Source organism: Rhinopithecus roxellana, chromosome 15 (genome assembly GCF_007565055.1).
Source record: "Rhinopithecus roxellana isolate Shanxi Qingling chromosome 15, ASM756505v1, whole genome shotgun sequence".
Lineage (NCBI taxonomy): Eukaryota > Metazoa > Chordata > Mammalia > Primates > Cercopithecidae > Rhinopithecus > Rhinopithecus roxellana.
Window position 1 is genome coordinate 125,954,603 of NC_044563.1, and position 25,022 is coordinate 125,979,624.

Sequence of the window (25,022 nt, forward strand, 5' to 3'; positions counted from 1 at the left end):
ATGAAAGGTCATCCCAGGGTGACAGCTGTACAGCTGATCCAGGGTCAATCAACCCAGAAGAGAGTAGCAGACAGGCAGAAGAATCATGGATTCCCCTTCAATAAGGGATTTCACAGATTTGACACTCTCCTTGGGTATCAGAGAGTAAAGACACTGGAAAAACTTAGGAAGGTCACATAGGCAGACAATGAAAGGGAAAAAAAGACTAGTAGAAACTGTAATACTTCTTTATAGGAAAGGAAATATAATAATCATATACCACTTGGCTCCTCAGTGAACAATATTTACTTGTTCATCATAATGTAAAAAGTACAGTTTTCAACTTTTAAAATTTAAGCTATAAAGAAATCACTGATAACTTAATTATGGATAAAGAACAAAATGTAGATGTTATTGACATTGATAATATAAAAATTTTTAAAACAAATGTTAACAATTGGAAGAAGAATGATAAAAAGGATAGCTGAAGGGAGTACAGGGATACTATGAATCCTCATCTCACAAAATGAGGAATCAAGAGACATCATCTATAGTTGACAACTGATATACTTTGGATATTTGTCCCTGCCCAAATTTTATGTTGAATTATATTCCCCAGTGCTGGAGGTGGGGTCTGGCGGGAGGCGCTTGGATCATGGAGCAGATCCCTCATGGCTTGGTGCCATCTTCATGATAGTGAGTTCTCATAAGATCTGGTCATTTAAGTGTGTGGCACCTCCCCACCCCCAAGTCTCTGTCACTTGCTCCTACTTTCCCCATATGACATGCCTGTTCCCTCTTTGCCTTCTGTCATGATTGTAAGCTTCCTGAGGCCTCCCTAGAAGCCAAGCAGATGCCAGTACCATGCTTCCTGTAAAGCCTGCAGAACCATGAGCCAATTAAACCTCTTTTCCTTATACATTACCCAGTGCCAGATATTTATAGCAATGCAAGAATGGTCTGAAACAACACAAAAAGCAAAGCATCAGTTGACCGCTTAAAGTTAAGAATTTAACCAACAGAGGAATTATAAATACTGACAGACCTGTCTTGGGAAATGAAAGTTTAGTGAGGTAGGGTGACATAGGGATATACACTTTCTTCATCATAGCATGAAGTCAACATATAAGGACAAAAATTGATAAATCAGGTAATAGTATACAATTACATAAAATGGAGTGGCGAAATGATTTTTGTATTTGCTTATACATTAATATGAAATATTTTCTGAAGAGATAAGAGTTCAGTGATTTTTCGGGCCGGGCATGGTGGCTCACGCCTGTAATCCCAGCACTTTGGGAAGCCGAGGTGGGTGGATCACGAGGTCAGGAGATCGAGACTATCCTGGCTAACATGGTGAAACCTTGTCTGTACTAAAATATAAAAATAAAAAAATTAGCCAGGCGTGGTGGCGGGCACCTGTAGTCCCAGCTACTCGGGAGGTGGAGGAAGGAGAATGGCGTGAACCCGGGAGGCGGAGGTTGCAGTGAGCCCAGATCGCGCCTCTGCACTCCAGCCTGGGCGACAGAGCGAGACTCCGTATCAAAAAAAAAAAAAAGAGTTCAGTGATTTTTCTGTGTTTAGAGGAGATGTCTCAGTACATATATTTTTATGCTTTTCATTTTCGAACCATGGACATATTAAGTTTAAAACATAAAAATATATTATTTAGCAATATGCAAGCAACCGCTCCATGAATCAACTATAAGATGTAAAAGTGGCTTCTTCTTCAGATGGAAAATAGTAATCAGTGAACTAGTGTTTTTCATTATAAACTCACTTGCATTTTTAACAATTTATGATTATGAATTTTCATTGAAAAAATGCATAAAAGTAAAGAAAAATCTCATATTGAATAACAGGCTTCTTTAAGAAAGGAAGCCTTGAGAGGAAGCAGTTGTCTCACAAGCATACAAATAATGAATCATCCTCTACAGTCTCCTCTCTCCCGTTTTCTCCATGGCTTCCTCTTCCCTGTTCCTCCCAACAGATATTCACAATTACAACAGAATTTCCAATAAAAGATGCTTCAACACTAAAAATAATATAAAAATATATTTAATGCCTTAAAGACTTAATAAAGTTAATAAAAATGAATATTTCTCCTTTAAAAACTTTTATAAATGAGGCAGGAAGCAGATGTAAACTGTTACATTACTCGTCATTAAAATAAATGGAAACTTAAATTACTGTATCAACTTTTACAGAACATATTGCCAATCATAAAATATTTTATTATGCACAATTAGTAACTGATGATAGTATAAAATATGTCTAAAATTATTATCAAAAACATTTCCTTCAATAAATACAAAATACAAAATCTAACGTTGAGAGTAAAATTTTAAATTCAGGAGTCCCAGAGGCTGTCCCAGAACAATGAGTAGCTATTTGTGTGAACCTGGTCAAGTAAGCTCTGCTCTCTTTCTTCTTCACTTCACTTCTTCATTTGTAAAGTGAGTTGGGTAAACTCAATCATCTCTAAAATACCTGCCAGCTCCAATCTTTTTTTTTTTTTTTTTTTTTTTTTTTTTTTACTTCTCAGGCCATGTACTAGTGAACATTTAACAGCAAAAGATCACTTAGTGAATGTAACCAGTTCATAGCCATTAACATCTACTTATTCTGAAAGTCAGATGAACTATAATAGCCTATAAACCACATCATGTTGTTGAATCTGAGTGAGGTTACTGAGGCTTTTTCAAAGTGCTGCCTCTAGATTCTAGTTTGTTTATTCAATCGATCATTTGATGTGTCCTGGGGTAGCAGATCGAGGACCTAAGTGTGAATTTTGCTTTTATTCCTATTAAATTTCATCATGTTTAGTTCATTAATCCAACTTATTGAGATACTGAATCCTGATACTATCACCCATCATATTAATTTTCAGTTTCAATCCATGACACCTATAATGGCATTCTACCTAAAATACTAATGTAAAAGTTGAATAAGAAAACACAAGAGAACACCAGAGAGATGGTAGAACACATGCACGTAGCTCCCAACAGAGACAGTAATTTCAGAGCCCTCTACAGCAAAAGTGCCTTTAATGGAAGCTTGAAGAGCCAAGTAAGAGACTGTGAAACTCCAGTGGAGCACAAGGCCTAGGAGCACCTTCTGATAGGACAGCACTGCACCCAGGTGACAGACTCTCCTACCATGGCCCTAGCTCTAGACCCAAAAATGGGTTCCATACCCCTGTGGACTCAGCTACAGCTCTGTTTGATCATTGTCTTTCTATCAGAACCATTCACCCTGGGACCCAGAAAAAATCACACCCACTCGTGCCATGGATGATAAACCTACAGACCTCAGCTCTACCTGTGGATCAGAAACAGCCAAGAGACTTGGCTTCAGTCCCTCTCAGCAGCGGTCAGAGATTAGTCCAGCTGATCTACTAGGGTCCCAGAGAGAGCTGTATCTAAGTCCCTGGAGCAGGGTTGCTGACTTCAGTCCCACAAAAAAACCCTGAAATGGCTCTGAGACTGGCTACAGTCCCTCTCAATGGTGGTCAGAGGTAAGTCATGCCAGCAGCACTGAGACAAGATGGAGACATGCCTTCCTGAGTCTTCCAGGTAGCACTGCTGACCTTAGACCCAGCTGTGGGCCCTAAAGCAAACCTGCAACTCAGTTTCAGCCTTCTTCAACCATAGACCAGGGCAATAATGCTTGCCCAGGGACCCAACCAGTGACCCAGTGGGAAGATGTCCCAGGGACCCAGAGAAAAACACAGCTGTCTATGAACCTAGTAATCAAGCCTGCTCTCTACAGACCCTAAAGCAGACCTTCAACTCAGAACTAGCCTTGTAGACCAAAGTCCTGGAGACAGTCCAGTCCACCCAGAGACCAAAGAGCAGGATCCATGCCCACTAAACCACCTGGTAACAGGCTGGCCACCAACAGGCCCCACTGCAGAAGGAGTAGCAGCCACATGACCCAGCTCCAACCCCATTAAAACTAGAAGAAAAGAAGGCAAAATAAAATAATTACGACAGGGCTGACAGGACAATTGTGGATTAAGCCTCAGTTCTTTTTAAAAGGGTTACCTTGAAGATAAATCTTGACTCCAGCTTTAGAGGAATTAAGGAAACCTTGATGAACAGTAGAAGGAATCACATGTGAAACTCCTTGAATAAAAATTTACTGGCTTTAAGTAATTTTGTCTAATATATAACATATAATTTTAAAAACTCTTTCCAAAAAAAAAGACTAGATGATCTGTTTGCTCCTTCACATGCAGACACCAACACAAGACTACAGGGATAACAAAGAATCAGGCAATTATGGCACCACCAAAGGAAACTAATAAAGCTCCAACAATCAACTCCAAAGAAATGGAGATCTAATAACTGCTTGAAAGAGAATTCAAAATAATAATATTAATGAAGCTCAATGAGATGCAAAACAATACAATTAGACAACTAAATGAGTTTAGGAAGACAATTCATGAACAAAATAATAAATGTAATAAATATATAGAAACATAAAATAAAAAAGAACCAAGAAGATATCCTGGAGCTGAAGAATACAACACACCTGAAAAATTCAGGAGTGCTTCAACAACAGACTCTATCATGCAGAAGAAAGAATGTGCAAACTCAAATATAGATAGGTCATCTGAAATTAGCCAATTATAGGGGAAAAAAGGAAAAATAATGAAAAAGAGCGAAGAAAGGATAAGGGGCCTATGGGAAACCATCAAGCATACAAATATACAAGTTACGGGAATTCCAGAAGGCAAACAGAGCTAGAAGGGAGCAGAAAGCTTATTTAAAGAAATCATCTGAAAACTTCACAAATCTCATAAGAGATACACACATCTAGATTAACGAAGCTCAAAGGATTCCAAACAAGATCAATCCAAAGAAGGACAGTCCGAGGCACATTATAATCAAATTGTCAAAAGTCAGCCAGGTGTAGTGGTTCATGTCTGGAATCCCAACACTTTGGGAAGTCAAGGTGGGCAGATCACTTGAGGCCAGGAGTTCAAGACCAGCCTGGCCAACATGAGAAAATCCCATCTCTGATAAAAATATAAAAAATAGTCAGGTGTGGTGGTGCACACCTGTAATCCCAGCTACTTGGGTGGCTGAGGGATGAGAATCACTTGAACCTAAGAGACAGAGGTTGCAGTGAGCTGAGATTATGTCACTGTACTTCAGCCTGGGCAACAGAGTGAGAATCCATCTAAAAAAAAAAAAATACTGTTGCAAGTCAAAGACAAAGACAAAATTTGAAAGCAGCAAAAGATAAGAAACACATCGCATACAAGAAAACCCCCATAAAGGTATCAGTGGACTTCTCACCATAAACATTAAAACCAGAAGCAAATGGGTTAATATATTTGAAGTGCTGGATTTAAAACAAAACAAAACAAAACAAAAGTGCCAATCAAGAACACTATCCTCAGCAAAGCTGTATTACAGAAATGAATGACAAAAAGACATTCCCAGACAAATAAAAACTGAGCGTGCTCATCACCTACTAGACTTGCCCTACAAAAAAAAATGCTAAAGGGTGTTAAGTTGAAACAAAAAAAGCAAATGAACAAAATAAATATACATAAAAGTAAAAACTCAATGGTAATGGTAAATAGTCAAATTCAGAATATTCTAATATTGTAATGGTGGTGTGTAAATCACTGTTATATATAATATAAAGGTTAAATGGCAAAACAATTAAAAATAACCATAGTTATAATAATTTGTTAAAGGATACACAACATAAAGAGATGTAAATTGTGATACAAAAATGTAAAACAAGGCTAGGAGTTTGGGCATAAAAGTGTAGAGGTTTTGTGTGCAATCAAAGTTAAGTTTGTTTTATCAGCTTAAAACGAACTATCATAATTAAAACATGTTTTAGGTATGCCTCATGGTAACTACAAAGCAAAAACCTATAGTAAATATGCAAAAGATAAAGAGAAAAAAATCAGGTCTTATGCCACTAGAAAAAATATCAAATCACAAAGGAAGAAAGCAAGAGAAGTAGAAAAGAACAAAGCCTTTACAAAACAAAATGCTGTGGTGATTCCTTACCTATTAATAATTACCTTGAATGCAAATACATTAGAGTCTCCAAAAGGTCAAAAGATATAAAGTGGTTGAATTAATTTTAAAAAGAAGACTTGATTATATGCTACCTACAAGAGACTCACTTTGGAAGCTTTAAGGACACACTCATGCAAATGAAAACCAAAAGGGAGCAGGGGTAGCTATATTAACATCAGACAAAATAGGTTTTAAGTCAAAAACTGTAAAAAGAGACAAAAAAGGTCATTACATAATGATAAAGTCAATTAATTCAGAGAATATAACAACTGTAAATATACATGCACCCACCATCAGAGTACCTATATATATAAAGCAAATATTAATAGATCTGAAGCGAAATACAGAGGGCAATGCAATAATAATAAGGGAAATACAGAAGGCAATACAATAATAATAAGAGACCTCAATATCCCACTTTCAACAATGGCCAGATTGTCCAGACAGAAAATCATTATGGAAAAAGTGGAGTTGAACTACACATGAGACCAACTGACACACATACATAGAACATTCTATTCAACAGCAGCAGAATACATAATCTTCTCAAGCACACATGGAACAATCTCCAGGACAGATCATATGTTAGGCCACAAACCAAATTTTAACAAATTTATGGAGACTGAAATCATATCAAGTATCTTTTCTAACCATGATGGCATGAAACCAGAAATCATAAACAGGAGGAATTTTGAAAAATTCACAAAAATATGGAAATTGACCAACATGCTTTTGAACAACCAGTGGGTCAAAGGAGAATCAAAAGAGAAATAAAAAAAATCTTGGGACAAACAAAAATGAAAACACAACTTACCAAAACTTATAGGATGCAGCAAAAGCAGTTCTATAAGGAAAATTTGTAACAATAAATGCCTACATTGGAAAAGAATAATGGTTTGAAGTAAACAACCTAATGTTATACCTCAAAGAACTAAAAAATTAAGAAAAAAACTAAGCACAAAGTTAATTTTAAAAAGTCATAACAAAGATCAGAGCAGAAATAAAATGTAAGCTAGAAAAACATTTAAAAATCAACAAACTAAGTTAGGTTTTTTTTGAAAGATGAAAGTTGACAAACGTTTTGCTAGGCTAACTTAAAAAAGAGAAGAATGAAATAAATAAAATCAGAAATAAAAGAGGAGACATAACTGATACCATGAAAGTACAAATGATCATACGAGACTACTATGAACATTATGTGCCAACAAATTGGATGACCTAGAAGTAAATTCCTAGAAATATATAACCTATGAATAATAAATTATGAAGAAACAGAAAATGTGAACAGACAGGTAACAAGTAAAGATACTAAATCAGTAATTAAAGATCTCCTATCAAAGAAAAGCCCAGGACCTGATGGCTTCAATGATGAATTCTACCAAACATTTAAATAAGCATTAATACCAATCCTTCTCAAACTCTTCCAAAAAATTGAAGAGGAAGGAACACTTCCAAATTCATTTTACTAAGTCACCATTACCCTGATATCAAAGCCAGACAAGGACACTACAAGAAAAGAAAATTACAGGCCAATATCCCTAATGAATATAGATGCAAAAATCCTCAAAAAAATACTAGCACATCTAATTCAGCAGCACATTAAAAGGATAACTCACCATAATCAAGGGGATATATTCATGGAAAACAAGCATGGCTCAACAGATGCAAATCAATAAATGTGATATACTATATTAAAAGAATGAAGGACAAAAACCATACGATCATCTCAATAAGTGCAGAAAAAGCATTTGACAAAATTCAACATTCTTTTGTGATTGAAAGCTCTCAACAAATTAGGTATAGAAAGACTGTATCTCAACATAATAAAGGTCATATGTGTTAGCCCATAACTAACACCATACTTAACCTTGAAAAGTTGAAAGCTTTTCCTCTAAGATCAGGAACAAGATATGGATGCCTATTCTTATCACTTCTGTTTAAAATAGTACTGAAAGTCCTAGCCAGAGCAATTAGACAAGAAAAAATAAAATAAAATAAAAGACATCCAAATCTGAAAGGAAGAAGTTAAACTGTTACTATTTGCAGGTAATATAATCCTTTATATTAAAAAACACTAAAGAGTCCTCCAAAAGGCTGTTAGAATAAACAAATTCAGTGAAATTGCAGGATACAAAATAAACATACAAAAATCAGTAATATTTCTATACACTAAAAACAAACTATCTGAAAAAGAAATCTAAAAACAATCTCATTTAGAATAGCATCAAAAAATTAAAATACTTAGGAATAAACTTAACTAAAGAGGTAAAAAATCTGTATACAGAAAACTACACAACATTGATGAAAGAAATTGAAGAAGGCACAAATAAATGGAAAGGTGTCCCATGTTTATTGACTGAAAAAATCAATACTGTTAAAATGTCCATACTACCAAAAGGAAGCTACCGATTCAATGCAGCTACAGATTCAATGCAATCTCTATCAAAACTACAATGACATTTTCTACAGAAATAGGAAAAAATTCTGAAAATTAATATGGAAAACAAAAGACTCTGAATAGCCAATGTAGTCCTAAGCAATAAGAACAAAGTTGAAGGCTTCACCCCATCTGATTTCAAAACCTACTACAAAGTGATAATAATCAAAACAGTATGGTACAGGCAGAAAAAACAGACAAAAAACAACAACAAAAAAACAAGATACATAGACCAATGGAATAAGACAGATAACCCAGAAATAAACCCAAGGATATGTGGCATTATATGCATTATGTGGTATTATATGCCCTAATTTTCAACAAGGGCACCAAGAAGTCATAACAGGGAAAAGACAGTCTCTTCAATAAATATCCACATGCAAAAGAATGAAATTGGATACTTATCTTACAACATACGGCCGGGCGCGGTGGCTCAAGCCTGTAATCCCAGCACTTTGGGAGGCCGAGACGGGTGGATCACGAGGTCAGGAGATCGAGACCATCCTGGTCTACACGGTGAAACCCCGTCTCTACTAAAAAAAAATACAAAAAACTAGCCGGGCGAGATGGCGGGCGCCTGTAGTCCCAGCTACTCGGGAGGCTGAGGCAGGAGAATGGCATAAACCCGGGAGGCGGAGCTTGCAGTGAGCCGAGATCGCGCCAAAGCACTCCAGCCTGGGCGACAGAGCTAGACTCCGTCTCAAAAAAAATAAAATAAAATAAAATAAAAAAACAACATACACAAAAATCAACTCAAAATGAATTAAAGACCTGAAGCTATAAAACTCTTAGAAGGAAATATAGGGGAAAAGCTCCTTGACAATGGTCTTGGCAATGATTTAAAAAAAAAAAAAAAATAGGATAGTGCAGGCAACAAAAGCAAAAATAAACAAGTGGGACTATATCAAACTAAAAAGTTTCTGCACAGCAAAGGAAACAATCAAAAATAGAAAAAGAAGTCTATGGGTTGGGAGAAAATATTTGTAAACCATATATCAGAAAAGGGGTTAATATTTAAGGAACACAAAAACTGAAGAGCAAAAACAATGAATAAACCAATTTAAAAATGGGCAAAGGATCTGAACATTTTTCCTAAAAACACCTAAAAATAACCAACAGATACTGTGTACAAAAAGGTGCTCAACAGTGCTAATTATTAGAAAAATACACATCAAAACCACAATGAGAAATCATCTCACACCTGTTAGGATGGCTTTTGTCAAAAAGGCAAGAGATAACAAGTGTGGGTAACCATGTAGAGAAATAGGAACCCTTGTACACTGTTGGTGGGCATGTAAGACTGCTGCAGCCACAGTAGAAAACAGTATGGGGGTTCCTAGAGAAATTAAAAATAGAACTACTATATGCCCCAGAAAATATCCCTCTTCTGGATATGTACCCAAAGGAAATGAAATCACCACCTCATGAAGATATCTGCACTCCTATGTTCACTGAAGCATTATTCACAATAGACAAGTTATAGAAAAAACTTAAGTATCCATTGACAGATGAATTTTAAAACTGTGCCACAATAAATATATATATATATAAATTAGTATATATATATATAAATTCGTGTGTATATATATGTGTGTGTGTGTGTGTGTATGTGAATATTATTCAGCCTTTAAAAAGAGGGACATCCTGCGATTAAGGTAATATAGATAAACCAAGAGAACATTATACTAAGTGAAATAAGCCAGACACATGAGGACAATACTGCATAATCTCATTTATATGTGGATTCTAAAAGAAACAAAACTAAATTCATAGAAACAGAGTAGAATGGTGGTTACCAGGGCAGGGATCAGGAGAGGAGCTAATGGGAAGACGTAAGTCAAAGGGTACAAAGTTGCAATTATGGAGGATGAATAAGTCTAGAGACCTAAAGCACCACATGATGACCAGGTAATAATATTGTATTGTATGATGGAAATTCTCTAAGACAGTAGCCTTTAAGAACTCTACTCACAACAAATACATACATACATACAGGTGACTATGTGAGATGATGAATATGTTAATTTGCTTGACTATAGTAATCACTTTGTTATGTACATGTATATCAAAACATCATAGTTAACACCTTAAATATTAAATAAGTAAATAATTAAGGAAATCCTGCAAAATGCAGAGCCAACACATTCCAAGTTGATGAGGAGCATGGTCATTTGACCAATTACTTGCACCAAGCTTGTATTTCTCCATTTGGCTATCATGATAAACGAATATAAACTCCATTTTCAGTCTGGAAATCTTGCCAAAGACAGAATTGAGTTCTGATACAACCTGTCCTTAGTGAACCCACATTAGATGCTGGCTTTCTTCTCTGGGCTCCCATATCATCTGCTTAACTGTCAATTCTTAAAACTTTTCCGGGATGGGCATTAAGTTCCCCCATCTTCCTGGGGGAAGAATTCACCCTCTTTCCACTTGAAAAAAAAATCAGAATTTTTGTTCATTTTCATGATTTCTCAAAATCATTTTCTGTAGCTGTTCATGGATTTATTTACAATTCTCCTGATATCCTGGAATATAATTTCATTAAGGCCTAAAGATTTGAAATCAATGAGAGCTACACAATCTTTCCTGTATCAGCTATGTTATTACCAAAAGCACTAAAAGATAAAAATCCCAACAAGAAATTGGTATGGACTGCAAACAAACTTCTTCACTAAAACAGAGACAGAGTGAATTAAAAAGAGAATAAGAATTCAAAGCAGTACCACAATATAAAAAAGGCAGTTCTGTGGTTTTAATTCTTTTTGAAAATATACAAAACAGTAACTTGCTTAAATGACTTGGTACCGCTTTTTAGTAACTATTACATATAAAAACTGCCCATCTGCAGAATAAGTGCTTGGCTAGGTTCCGTTCCTGGTTCTCTCTGCTTCTCTCTCTAAATGGACTTATCCTTCGAGAGCCATCTACTACTTAAATAACTACAGATTTATGTCTCTAACGTGATCTCTACTAAAAACTGTAGACTTCTATTTCCAGCGGTATACCTGGCTTTTCTTCCTAGACAGTCCACTTTAATCTCAGGGTCACCTTGCCCAAGCCAAACTATTTCATGTTTTTAAAAAATTAAAAGTCCCTATTTTCCCCTTCCCCAATTCTGTTACTAGCGACATTTATGCTTACCATACGCCTCACCTGAAATCTAAATAATCTCCATTCTTTCCTCTTTTGCATATCCAAATCAGTCACTAAGTTCATCAATCTTCCCTCTGTAGTATTTCTTGCATAATGCCTTCCTTTACATCTCACAATCGGAACTCCAATTCCACCTCCCATCACTTCACACAGCCTCTACAGTAGTTCCTCCTACCCCCTCACTACTGGTTTTCCAGACTGTAATCCCTCCCAGCTTCCAAAAGAAGAGCAACAAATCCAGCTTCCCAAAACATGCTCCCATCAAGTCATTCCCAGAATCTACTGCTTCCAATGACCTCCCAACTTCCCCATCTTCTGAGCAAGGCCATCCCCAGTTCTCGTTTACTCACTGCCACCAAACCTTTGCATACATTCCCAGCTAGCACCCTTTTTACAAATGAATTCAGATATATCTATTCCTCTTTTAGATCTTACCTCTCAGTGAAAGGCATAAATACATATGGAATGCAGGAATGAATAAAAGCTACCTACAAGGGACTCAGAGTGAAACTGAGCCAACTCTGACAACTTGCACCTATGTGCAAGACCCTTTGCTAGGCACTGTAGAGAATATGAAGATTTGCATTTTGGTTAATCTGGACAAAACCACCACATATAACATCTTATAGGGAAATGCATCCCAATTGCCAGAGTAAGTTACAAACTTCTTGAGGGGCGAAAAATCACATTATGGGCTTGGTGCCACCTGTATCATAAAATAAGATGTCTGTCCCAACAGGCACATCAAAACTTGATTGTTTACTTGAATAAATATTGAACTCATTCTAAAAAATAAAAAGAGAGCCACCTAGTGAAAGTCAACAACTAATTTTATTTGAACACAAAAAACCTTTGAACTTAAACCTCCATCTGTATGTCTAAGATGTCTTATTTTTAAAGACAGATTCTTATCTGAGATGTTCGCAAATTTTGTTTTAAAGAAGTTAAATAAGATGAACTTTCAAAGATTCTTCGAATTCCTTAATTTCCTATGGGTTAGCTCCCTCTGCATGGCTCCTCTAAGTGACTGTGGGAATAGTTGCACCAAATACACCAAAGCATCCTAGTGGAAAATTGGCAAGCGATCTACAGCAGTTCCAGTTAGCTCAGGACCACTAGTAAAGATCTGTGCTTTTAGTTAAAGGGCAGTCCCATAAGATATTCTTTACCAGTATTCTAGAAAAGCAATGTGGTGTTAGCCCAACACAATACATGCCATCTAAGAATTATGTAACCATTTTCATATTAATCACTGCAGAATTATCTAATTAATATTTTATTTAAGACCACTGAGGAGGACGTTTCACATGACAAGAAATACATCTTAAATCCATCTTAGCCTTGCTTTAAAATGCAACCGTATGTATTGTGTACAGCTTTATGATGATTGGGACAAAACCCAAACACCTTTCTTCTGCAGTTTATGAAGGAAAGATTATAAAATACTGGGAAACATCATTTCGTTTTTTTTTTTTTCTATGCACAGAGAATGAATGATAAGCCTTAAGCTATCAAAATGGTGGAGATGAAGGGAAGAGATTGACAATCAATGCATACAACATAAGATAGTACTGTAGTAATATGGTAAAGCTATTAGGTATGTGAAAGGGGTGATTCTCCTCTACATTCTCTTATCCTGAGTAACAGCTCCCCAGAATAAAAGGGAAAATTTTCCCCAGTCAAAACACATAAATGGAAGACATAAATGTTTCCCCTCTCCTGCAAGAAAGACAGAAACAGATGCTTCCAGGTGCTAGGCATTTTCCGTTTTGCCAGGGGTAATCTTAGCATGCTCACATTCAGTAGTTCTTTGAGGAATATCCAAATAAAATTATTTTAGCTATTCTCATGAAGATGTTATACCCACCATCTAAAAGTTAGTAAGAACTAAGGATAAACATTAACAAGTTCTAAGATTAAAATAAACCTTCACAGGGATAAAAGACTACATACTGGGTACAATGTACACTGCTCCAGTGACAGGTGCACCAAAATCTTAGAAATCACCACTAAAGAACTTATCCATGTAACAAAAAAATCACCCGTGCCCTCAAAACTATTGAAAAATAAATACATAAACCTTCATGGTTACAAACAAACAAACAGCTAACACAATTAAGGATCTCACGTTACTAAAATGACGAATCAAGGCTCAGCCATGTTGCAGTATGTATCCGTATTGCATTCTTTTTTATTTCCCAATAATATTTTATTGTAAAAATATACCACATTTTTTGGTCCATTCATCAATTGATGGACATTTAGGTTTTTTCCACTTTTTGACTATTATTAATAATGTTCCATGAACATTAGCGTACATGATTTTTTTTTTTTTTTTTTTTTTAAACGGAGTCTCGCTCTGTCGCCCAGGCTGGAGTGCAGTGGCCAGATCTCAGCTCACTGCAGGCTCCGCCTCCCGGGTTTACGCCATTCTCCTGCCTCAGCCTCCCAAGTAGCTGGGACTACAGGCGCCCGCTACCTCGCCCGGCTAGTTTTTTGTATTTTTTAGTAGAGACGGGGTTTCACTGTGTTAGCCAGGATGGTCTCGATCTCCTGACCTCGTGATCCGCCCGTCTCGGCCTCCCAAAGTGCTGGGATTACAGGCTTGAGCCACCGCGCCCGGCCAGCGTACATGATTTTTATACAGACATATGTTTTTGCTTCTCTTGGAAGAGCAGAACTGCTGGTTCACATGGTAACTCTGTTTAAGAACTGCCAGACTTGTTTTCCAAAGAGGCTGCACCATTTCCATTCCCATCCGCAGTGTCTGAGGGTTCCAATTTTTCCACAACATTATTAACACTTGTGGTTATCTGTCTTTTTGATTCTAGCCATCCTAGCGGGTGTGAAGTGGTATCTCACTGTGGCTTTGATTTACATTTCCCCTGATGGCTAATGATGTTGAGCATCTTTTGGCCATTTGTCCTTATGGGCCATTTGTATATGTTAGCTCTGCATTGTTCATAGATGCCCTTTATCAGGTCAGGGAAGTACTTTCTGTTCCTTGTTTAATGAGTGTTTTCATCCTGAAGGGGTGTCACATTTTGTCAAGTATGTTTTCTGAATTTAGAGGTGATCATGTGATGTTTGATACCAGCTGTTTTTGTTTTGCATACTTATGAAGTCTACACAATTCTAAAAATGTGTAATGCGTTTCAGATTTTTATAAAAAGGTTCAAATTTCGATGAAGTATAAACCCTAAAAATTATATCTGTTAAACAAAAATTATGGGAGGCCATTGTTTTAGACTGAACTTCTGCACCCGACCCCAAGAGACCAGACCAAACCAAAATGGAGTCACTCTGGCTAAATGCCATATCATCAAACTAAAATTTTAAAGAAGCAGACAGATCCCAAAACAGATTGGGTTTTCCTGAAAACAGGAGATTCCAGTCAACCTGAGTCAGTGCAATGAAGAAGTCTCCTCTGCTTTAACTGGAAAAAAAGTCACTGGAAGTAACCTAATGTTAACCAGTCTTTTTTTTTTTTTTCTATAGTTGTTTCCTTGTTCCCACTTTCCAAACCTACTGTTCTGCCACTGCTCAGTGGGAGCTCTCATTCTATTTTGTTGAATGGAGGCTGCCCCAATTTATGAATCACAAATAAAAGACAATTAGATTTATAACTAAATTTGTTGTAATTTTGTCTTTTGACACGTCTATAATAAACATTTGGAGAAGTACATCAGTAATACTTTGCAAAAAATTTATCATGAAACCTGTATAAGGACTTTTGAATGATAAAAATTATAGTTTTGTTGTTGTTATTGTTGTTGTTCTACCAGTCTAATTTTTTATGGTCCTACTTTTTCACACTACTTCTTGACTACTTCTGTTCTTCAGAACAGCAACCCAAGCACACACTCAAAGTCTATGGACCACTGTACATAAGCCCAAATTAAACACAATTTCCATGTAGTTGAATATTACAGAAAGCAATTCAAATAAAATTGAAATGGTGTCATCAGAGGATCTGTGTTCAAGAGTCAAAATCCAACCAAATCCATACAATAGTAAAGAGGATAAAAGCAAGTAGTCTCACAGATAGTTAAATATATCTAAGCCAAGTGGGTTTTAGGAAACCTGTATGAAACCTTTTAACTCAGTTAACTACTTTCTAGTATTTAACAAAATCATTTAAAAACAATAAGCTTTGTCTCCATGATTATACACAATCATTCTGTCATAATATGTGAACACAGACAATGGCATATTTTCCCCCTTGTGAAATTCAAATCTACTTGGAAATGGCATATTCTGTGCAGAATTTTTCAAAAGATGCTTAAAATATGTAAAGTATATTAAACCAGTCCAAAGTAACAGACCTCCAAAATAATTAATGTACATTTTGAGGTTTTGGAAATTGTTCTGGCTAATGTGGCTAATTGCCAGCTAGAACTAGGAGATCAGGAAAAGCTTTCATGAAGAGTGTTTTACCATAGAAGAGAAACATTATAAGTAGCTCATCTTACACAGTCTTATTAAAAGAAAGCCTCACTGATATTAAGAACATTTCTTCTGTTTATTCTCAATGTTTACATTCAACCACTGAATCTTAAAATACAATGAAGAAAAAACCATGCCATTATTACTAAGATAATGTCAAAAATATCATTTAAAATCAATTTGGGGGACAAATATCTTCCAGGCATTAACCGAATCACGTATTTCCTAAAAACAATAACACTTAAATACAATTTGCTTAATTTTGTGCTGTGTGTCCCCATCTCACCCCACTCCCGAAACCTAAGCTACTTATATTTAGATTTTTTGGTTCATGTTTAATTCTCCTGAGATTTCCAATATGGCATATATTCTCAGAATTTCAATCTATCTCTTTTTGGATACATAACAAGGAGACAATGCTTACAAAATTTTAGAGATGTACAAGAACATAGACTATTGCATCATAGAAAGATGAGTCACTTTCCTCTTCACCCCAGCGTTCAGGATCCTTACACACTGGGACTGCACCACATGCAATGCAGTGGCCAAAAGGGACTCTTCTTCCACAAAACACTGCACTAATTCTCCAGTGTTCAGCTTTTCCACTTGAATGGAATAAAAACCCTTTTGAGAACAACAATTACAATCCCCTCATTTTTTTTCTCAGGCGCACTATTGGACTTCTTAGTGCATGCACAATGCAAATAAGGCAAGCTTCCTTTCACAGAGTGATTAATATGCAAAGACAGCCTGCTTTTTTAGTAGGATGTGAAGAACCACCAACAAGCCTTTCTAAGCCCAGAGGTTTCTACAATTATTTCCACTGTTTACTTTTAAACAGAAGATTACACAATAACACCAAGCGCTGTAGCTCTAATTTGCCAATATTTTGTAAACAATGACAATTTAGATTTTTAAACCTTTTGTATCATATTTAAATCTATGGTCAACTATTGATTCCAATGTATTAATTTTTTTTCCAAATCTCAGAAACTCATTTATATGGGACAAGACTCAAGCTATACTTTTTTATTAAGAAATTGTATTTCATTTTAAAACAGTGAATGATGATGTCTGGCATGAACTTTTGGAAAATGTGGTGATTTTAAAAATTTTTTATAAATTCCAAATGAAGACTAAGAAATGACATTTCTTTCATGGTAAAAAACAAAATCTGCTAGACAAATTCTAAAAGAGCTGTAATACTAGAAATTGTATTTTAATAGTAATCCATCTCCCTTACATGTACAGTTATAAAGATTGCGAGTTTTCCAAATTGTTATTAAATTCATTATAAGACGGTTTTAATAGAAAATTTAACAAAATTTGTTCAATAAAACAATGCTACAAAGAAAATAATATCTTTGTAGAACAGATTAAACATATTTGCACATTTAAGGAGCATTTCTAATCACATTATTTCCTAGGTGTTTTTTTTTTTTACCAAAGTTTCCAAGAAAAAAACAAACTTATCTGATACGGTTGTTAGGCCTTCCTTAATAAAGATTTCACTTGTCTCATTTTTGGTTTTGGACTGTCTCCACGCACAAAGTATCATGACACAATTGTAGTCATAGAATTACCTGACATTGGCACCTAATATTTTCAGCAAAAAATCATCAAAAACTCAAACATTTTGCTCTGAATATAAATTTTTAAAACCAATGCATTAAACGTCAAAATGCAACTTTGATTTTTCTGTTCTTTTTTTAAAAAAACTTCTATAGATACAGTTTTAAGATAAAGTGTTAGATATGGATAAGACTTACCAGGTCAAATTGCATTTTAGCCAAAATATTTCAAAAATATATGTAGATCGATACCTATCATGGTCTACATCAAACCAATCTTCTCGCCAACAGTCCTAAATCCCAAGACACGTGACTCTAAACAAACAATAATATCTACATACTTTCAGGTTGTATAGAATAGATATTAGCCTCATTTCAAGAACATCAGCAAGTCATTCAAGACATTTTTGCTTCCCTGCAAAGTTCCAGTGTCCAGCTAGTACAAGGCATTTAAGCACCTGGATTCTCCAGACAGCCGTAGACACACAACCACTCCCACCAAATTCGTCTGTAGGTTTAAATTGTTTTCCTCCTTTGTACTTCTAAATTCTAAAAGTTCTCCTCCTTTGTACATTTAATAATTTTCAATTACTAAAAATTTATAATTAAAAAAGTATTGATTTATTTGTTTTAGTCTATAAATAAATAAAAAGATGAAAGTGAAGATTAAACTCACAGCAGAATGCATCATTTTAAATCTCTTATGTTGAGCAAGTTAAGAGTATATAATTATATATATAATTTTATACTCACTTATCACAAACAAAAAGTCTAGTATTTAGAAATACATACATAAATTGTTAAAATAACTGCACATATTTATAATTTATGTTTTCTTCAAATATATCTAATTATAAGTTTATTATTGTGACTAAATAACTTTAACTGGGGTTTGTTTGTGAAAGTTATTCTGTTAATATTGCACAGGGCAGCAAAAATATAACTCAGTAATATATTGATTTACCTCCCAGTGACTTCAAAAGCATCTACTGTGACTATCTCTAGAACACCAAACAGTGAATGATTTTTCTGGTTTTCTATGTAGGTACAAAACTACCCTTAAATACCTAAATCAATTACTGTGTGAAATGTTTATATTCTCAAAAATAATGCCTATGTCTAACTTGGCTATAAAGGAATACAAATAATAAAAATATTCTTTTTATGAGAAGGAAGGCAGGCGAATGAACTGCCTTCATGACCAGTTATCTTAATTGAGTCTCACTGGTAATTTAAATTCTGATTCCAAAGCCAATTTAGTTCAAAATGACCTCAAATGGTAATCTAGGGCAGTTAACTGACTCACTTTCAATCCCTTATCTTCAAAGAAAATCACATAATGTTCCTTTTTTACTTCATTATGACAGATGGTTTTCTTTGATGAAAATTTTAAATTTTAAACATGTGATGAGTAACTTTCAGTTACATACACAAAAGGAAAAAAACTCTGAGAAAAGAGTAAATAACTCTTATTTATCATTTTCTGACATTTCAAGATTGTCTTTTGTGTCATTCCACAGGAATAAATATTACAAGTGTAAACAAAAACCTTTCCGAACGTGGTCTAGAATTTTTCACAAAGCTACTGAATGGTATTCATCTTTTACCTCCAATTCCTAAACCAACTACATACAACACGGGAATTATTTCATAAATACTGGATTAAGTCAATGTTTCTAGTGAACATTTAACTACCCAACAAGTCTGAGACATGGCCATTTGCCAATGTGCTCGTGAAATTGTTCCTGTTCTGATTTGCAAAATCACTGCCAAGTCCACGTCTTTCTAGCTAAGAAATGTGGAATCTCAGGCCACCTTGGAATCTCTTGAGAATGCCTCAGTTCAGAAAAGTTTCCTTAAAACTCTTTAAATTGTCAATCTCTTGAAGTTGTCTGAACATTCCTCTTTTTGGGTTTTTGCCTTTGATGCACCCCTAGAGCATGTCCCTTTTCCTTTAAGAACTGCAAGCTTCTTTCAGTCTCAATGATTCTATCCTAAAATGTGCAAGATAAAAGATTTCAAAAAAGATTTAAAAAGTCTGCTTTGGACTTTAGCAATTAGAAACCCTGAAGGAGATAGGTCATCAGTGGGTTCTGAGTCTGCTCCAAAATTAAAGCCAATAGAGCCTCTCATACCACTCACTTCAAACACACACACACACACACACACACACACAGTAAGCTACAGGAGGGTGGCACCATGTATCTCTTCTCCTATACTCCCCTCACCCCAGCAGAAGGCTCAGTTTTTATTAATAGAGAGACTGAACCAGATGCACTTTGTCCTTGGGTACACCGGACTTTGTTGTGGACAGAAACACCCTACTGAAAATAGGAGAATTAAATGAAATCTACACTACAGAAGGAAAAATACCCCCAATTCATTTATTCCTATTCAGCTTAGAGAAAAACAGTATTCGGACTTATGTCCTGCCTGCTGCAAAATTTTGGATTCTCTTAAGTCAATCAGTCCAAAAGAAAACGTAAGTACTCATGAATATACATGGATGTCCCCCAGCCAATGAACCAAGTTCCTGCACAGTCGTTCAGCATGACACCCCACACTGAGCCCCACAGTTCTTCAGGGTCTCATTCTTTACTAACAGGCAGCCAGGGATCATTAGAATTTGAGGAGTTAAATGAAACAACATGAAACACAAAAGGAGATACTAGAGCAAACATAGTAAAGAGGAATTCAGACAAAGAGACAAGAAGCAAGAGAAATGCTATGAACATCCCAGTGATATGAAAGATACTGCATCAAGAAAGAAAAAGATGCTATGCTAGCTCTTCAGAGGCTTCTTTCCCTCACTTCTTCATTCTTCATGTTTCAAAGAATCAAGGTTTCCAGGTAAGTGACTTCCAGATTAATGAAGTGTCACCAATATGATCTTTAGCAGCAACCATTATTTAAATATACTAAATTTTATGGCTCCACCATTACAGTGAATTGACAGGTTTGATATTAACCCTATGCAAATGGAAAGGAGAATCTAGATAAACCACTTTTAATTGTTTAAATATTACTTTTGTCAAAATCAAGATCTACTAGGCTTTGCTTTCACAGGAGGTAAAATAGCTCCAAAATTAAGCATGGCATTTCCAACTCAGTTGCAATTCACAGTGATCCTGAATTCTCAGAAAATGAAAAATAAATGGAAAGTGTGATTCTCATTAGAATCAATACAAATACTTAAATCCAACACAAATTGTATATCCCTTCACTGTGAACTTTGGCAAAAAGAAAGGACATGGGAAAAAAATTACTGAGCTCACTATGTGCCAGAGAGTTGTATAAACTACCTCATTTCGTCCTCACAATAACCCTATTAGTTGGGTATTATCCCTGATTCACAGAGAAATAAACTGATCATTGGAGATTAAATAACTGGCTCAAGGTCACGAAAAGCAGGAGAGTCACAGATCGAAATGTAGGTCTGATACCAAAGGTCCTTGGGGAACCCTGTGCAGTATGCATTGCCTTCAACACCAAAAGGAGATACTAAATTCAGAAAGAAAGATAATTTATAATTATGTACCCAAATCAAAGAGCTTTCATTGGATTTCCATCTTCTTATGCCCATGATAACAGGCCTTTAAGGCTGCTTAAAGTACACCTTTATGGTGTACTGTAAGTCCAATTCTCATATAGCAATTGCAGCTTAACTGGTGACTGGCAGCCTCTCATGTGAACAGAATGCACACTCAAACTGAAAATGAATAAAAGAACATTAGAAAAGTAATCAATCACTGATGTGCTGATCTGATAAAAACAACACATCCAATTTGTGACATGGAGAACAAGCTTCAAAAGATTTTGCTATAGAAACATTTTGTAAAGGTCTAGAAATAAATGTTTGAATACCACGGGCAATGAGGTAAGAAGACAAAACTGAATCTAAAAATAATCAACTCATATGATAAATGAAGTCACTGGGGAAAACCCCTAACTTTATTCATTTCCTCTGGCATAAAATTATCCTGCTGTCCTTTGCAAAGGTTGCTCATCACCTCTCCCCTCCCTCTGGCTCTTTTCCGTGGTGATGCATAGTTCAATGTGCCCAGGAACCTTCATGATGAAGCCATCACCCAAACTAGCAGCCCTCCTTTCCTTCTTTCTTTGCCAAGCATCCGGGACATCAGCTCTTCCTCAGTATTTGACTCTAAGTAAAGAACTTGAATTTCACCATTCAACTGAAATCTCTCTGACATCACCACTCTCCTCTGACACAAATCCCAAGTTTCTACTTAATTCTTACCTTCTTTATACTTTTAACCACCCTTAGTACTGCTGCCCTTGTTTTTACTGCACTATTCGTTTTGCAAAGCAATATGTGCTCATTATCAAAAACTCAGACAACATAAATAGTGATTTACCTTCTTCCAGTCTTGATTATAGAGTGAGTGAAAGAGGTGTTTTCTGACAAGATTGGGATTATACCTATATATACTATTTGTTTCCAACTTTTTTTCACTTCACTTTATTGTACTTTTCTAACCTAGGCTTTCATACCACTAAGCTCTGGTTGTCTTCATTTGTTCACTATCACCTTCTGAATTACAGGCAAAATATCATTCTGCGTGCTATATAAATAGTGCCACATAAATACCTGTGGGTGTAATAAAAACCCTGCAAAGTACTGACCGTAACTCATGGTGTTTTTCTCTCCACTGAACATATAAAAATATAGATTAGATTCCTACCATCTTCGAGTCTTCTTGGTCTCTTTAACTGGGCTTCCTCCAGTCACCTCCCAAACATGGAACACACATACTTACCTCATCCACCCTTCCTCTCAACGGGGCTAAATTCGTCCTTCAAAGTCTCCTTCAACTCTCACCTAACGTGTGAATTCTCCGTGTTTATTTCATTCCCTCAAGTTTATAACTTTAAAGAGCTTTCTCTCTCTCTGTCATCTACCATTTGGGATCTATCATCCACCCTTGCTTGTTGCTTTGTCATTTCTAACATCTCAGCTATGCCCCTTTTATCCTTATCCAAGGTTATTACAAGTGTGTCTTTCCAAAATTATCTGCTCTAGAAAATATATCACAGTTGGGTTTCTTTAATCTAACAAGCACCTATGGCAGTATATAAAATTTGATTTTGATGTAATTTTTCAGTTACATGTCTACTAATAAAATGTACAGCTGTAACTACCCCTTGGTTCCCAGGCAATATTTATCCTGACTCTGAAACATTAAGTGCCTCATATTTTGGCTGTAGATGCTACCTGGTGTTCCCAGTTATCTTGTCATTCCCAGACAGTGAGCTCTGTAAGGTCAAGGTTTAGGGCACCGTGGTGTGCACCTTCAGTCCCAGCTACTCATGAGGCTGAGGCAGGAGCTCAGGAGTTTGAGGCCATTCTGGGCAACAGTGAAATACCATTTCAAAAAAAGGTATAACATTTAGAGTTTGATTTTTTTTGTTTTTTCACACCCTGTTGTTAACTGATTGCTTGGATGCTCAATACTTAATTTTGCTGTCATTTCTTCCTTCCCTCCCTCACAACCCATTCAGTTTCTATTCTATACCTTCTGATGTACTCTCACTCCATTACAGACTGCTTTACCCTCTCTTTGATCCTACATTCTTCCTTCGACGACAGTAGCTTCCAAACCCTTTTGACCTGAGCCAAAAGAATGTATTTTCCATCACAACCAAGTTACATATTACACACACACACAAACACACACACACAGAGAGAGAGAGAGAGAGAGAGAGAATTTGAAGTACTCAAAGCAGTACTTACCCTTACATAAAACACACCCTCTTTTTCCACTTCTTCTTCACTCGTTCTCTCTCTCCTTCCTCCCCTTTTTCCTTCCTCCCTTCCTTCTTTCTTGTTTAATGTATATGGAAGCCCCTTAAATAGATTTCGTCATCCATAGTTTGAAAAATACTGACCTACAGGTTAAGGTATTAGGAGGTCCAAACTTTTTCTAAAACCTAACCTGTCTCTTAATTTCTCCATCATATTTAGAGTACCATGATTATTTAATTTCCTTGAGTTTGTAACTTCAAAGATCTTTCTCCTTCTCAGTCATCTACCATTTGGGATCCATCATCTACCCTTGGTTGCTTTGTTATTTCTAACATCTCAGCTATGCCCTTTTTATCCTTATTCAAAATCATTACAAGTGTATCTTTCCAAAATTACCTGCTTTAGAAAACATATCGCAGTTGGGTTTCTTTAATCAAACAAGCACCTCTAGCAGTACATAAAATTTGATTTTTATTTAATTTTTCAGCAACATGTCTACTAATAAAATGTATAAAATGTACAGCTGTGAAATATTTCATTTGCAATGCATTTCCCATTTATTATCTTATTTTGTTACTATATTCAAATGAGGAAGTTACAGTTCAAAGAGGTTACATAACTGATATAAATTCACTTGGCTAGTTAGTAGCAGAGCAACTTTTTGAACCCACATCTTTTGAATCTAATCCCAATGGTATCCTTTCCCCACATACAAGTGCTCCTACTAATTAAGCAAGATACTTTCATTGGACTTCACTGACCTCACTTCTCCTAGTATCATCTAGTTGATGTTTCATGCAGCAATAAAAACCCTTTCGTTAGCCCTTCATTTTGTGCAACCACCATAGTGGATGCTATATAAAACCAGAATTCCCTTTAAGTGCTGCAGTGAACTCTATCAATTTGTTCCACTTAACTCTCTGCTAACTCCCAGCTAGTCCCAAACACACAGCCTGGCGCAGCACACGTTCAGTTGCTATTGCTGACTATACTCTTAAACATGTATATATTTTTACTTCCTCTATCATCTCCAGCAGGACCCCTCTCCTTTCTCTAACATTTAAGATTTAAATATGACTTGCCCCAAGATCCAACCTTTAACTGCTCTTCAATAGTAATTCTTTGGCCAGATCCATCTTATCCTATAGGAGAACAGGCCCTCTCTCCCTATTTATCTTCATATCCGTGGAGGTCCAGGTCAAGTTCTAGCTTTTCTATACATTTTTCCCCCCAGACATTAAAACCAATAGACGTGATTTTTGCCTCTCAATTTTCCCAGTTATTACCTGCCTGCTTCATTTGGGCACTTATTGATATAATATCTTTCACGATTTCTTCACAACTTGAACTAAGTAAAAGTGCTTCCTCTCCAACCACCTGAAAGGGTCAGTATAGTAACCTTAAATCTATTTTGTTTTTCCTCTCAGCCTCTAGCACAGAACTTTGCACATCATATTCACAGTACTGTACACCTTTTTAAACAAACATTTCAAATAAAATCTCTGACCACGGGGAACTTTCTTAAAGCACATAATGAGTACATACTTCATATCTGCTTTATGTATGTGGTTTTATTTCAGCTCACCAAGACCCACAATGGAAGTGTCATGAACCCCATT

At 35.9% G+C, this 25,022-nt stretch overlaps 1 protein-coding gene and 1 pseudogene across 14 annotated transcripts in view; both read right to left on the reverse strand.

Annotated features, from left to right (window-relative positions):
* The window catches only part of NCAM1 (neural cell adhesion molecule 1), a 316,719-nt gene that overhangs the window by 283,371 nt on the left and 8,326 nt on the right, over nucleotides 1-25,022 (reverse strand). The gene's annotated exons all lie outside the window — the stretch shown is intronic.
* LOC115893736 lies at nucleotides 17,211-17,276 on the reverse strand (annotated as a pseudogene).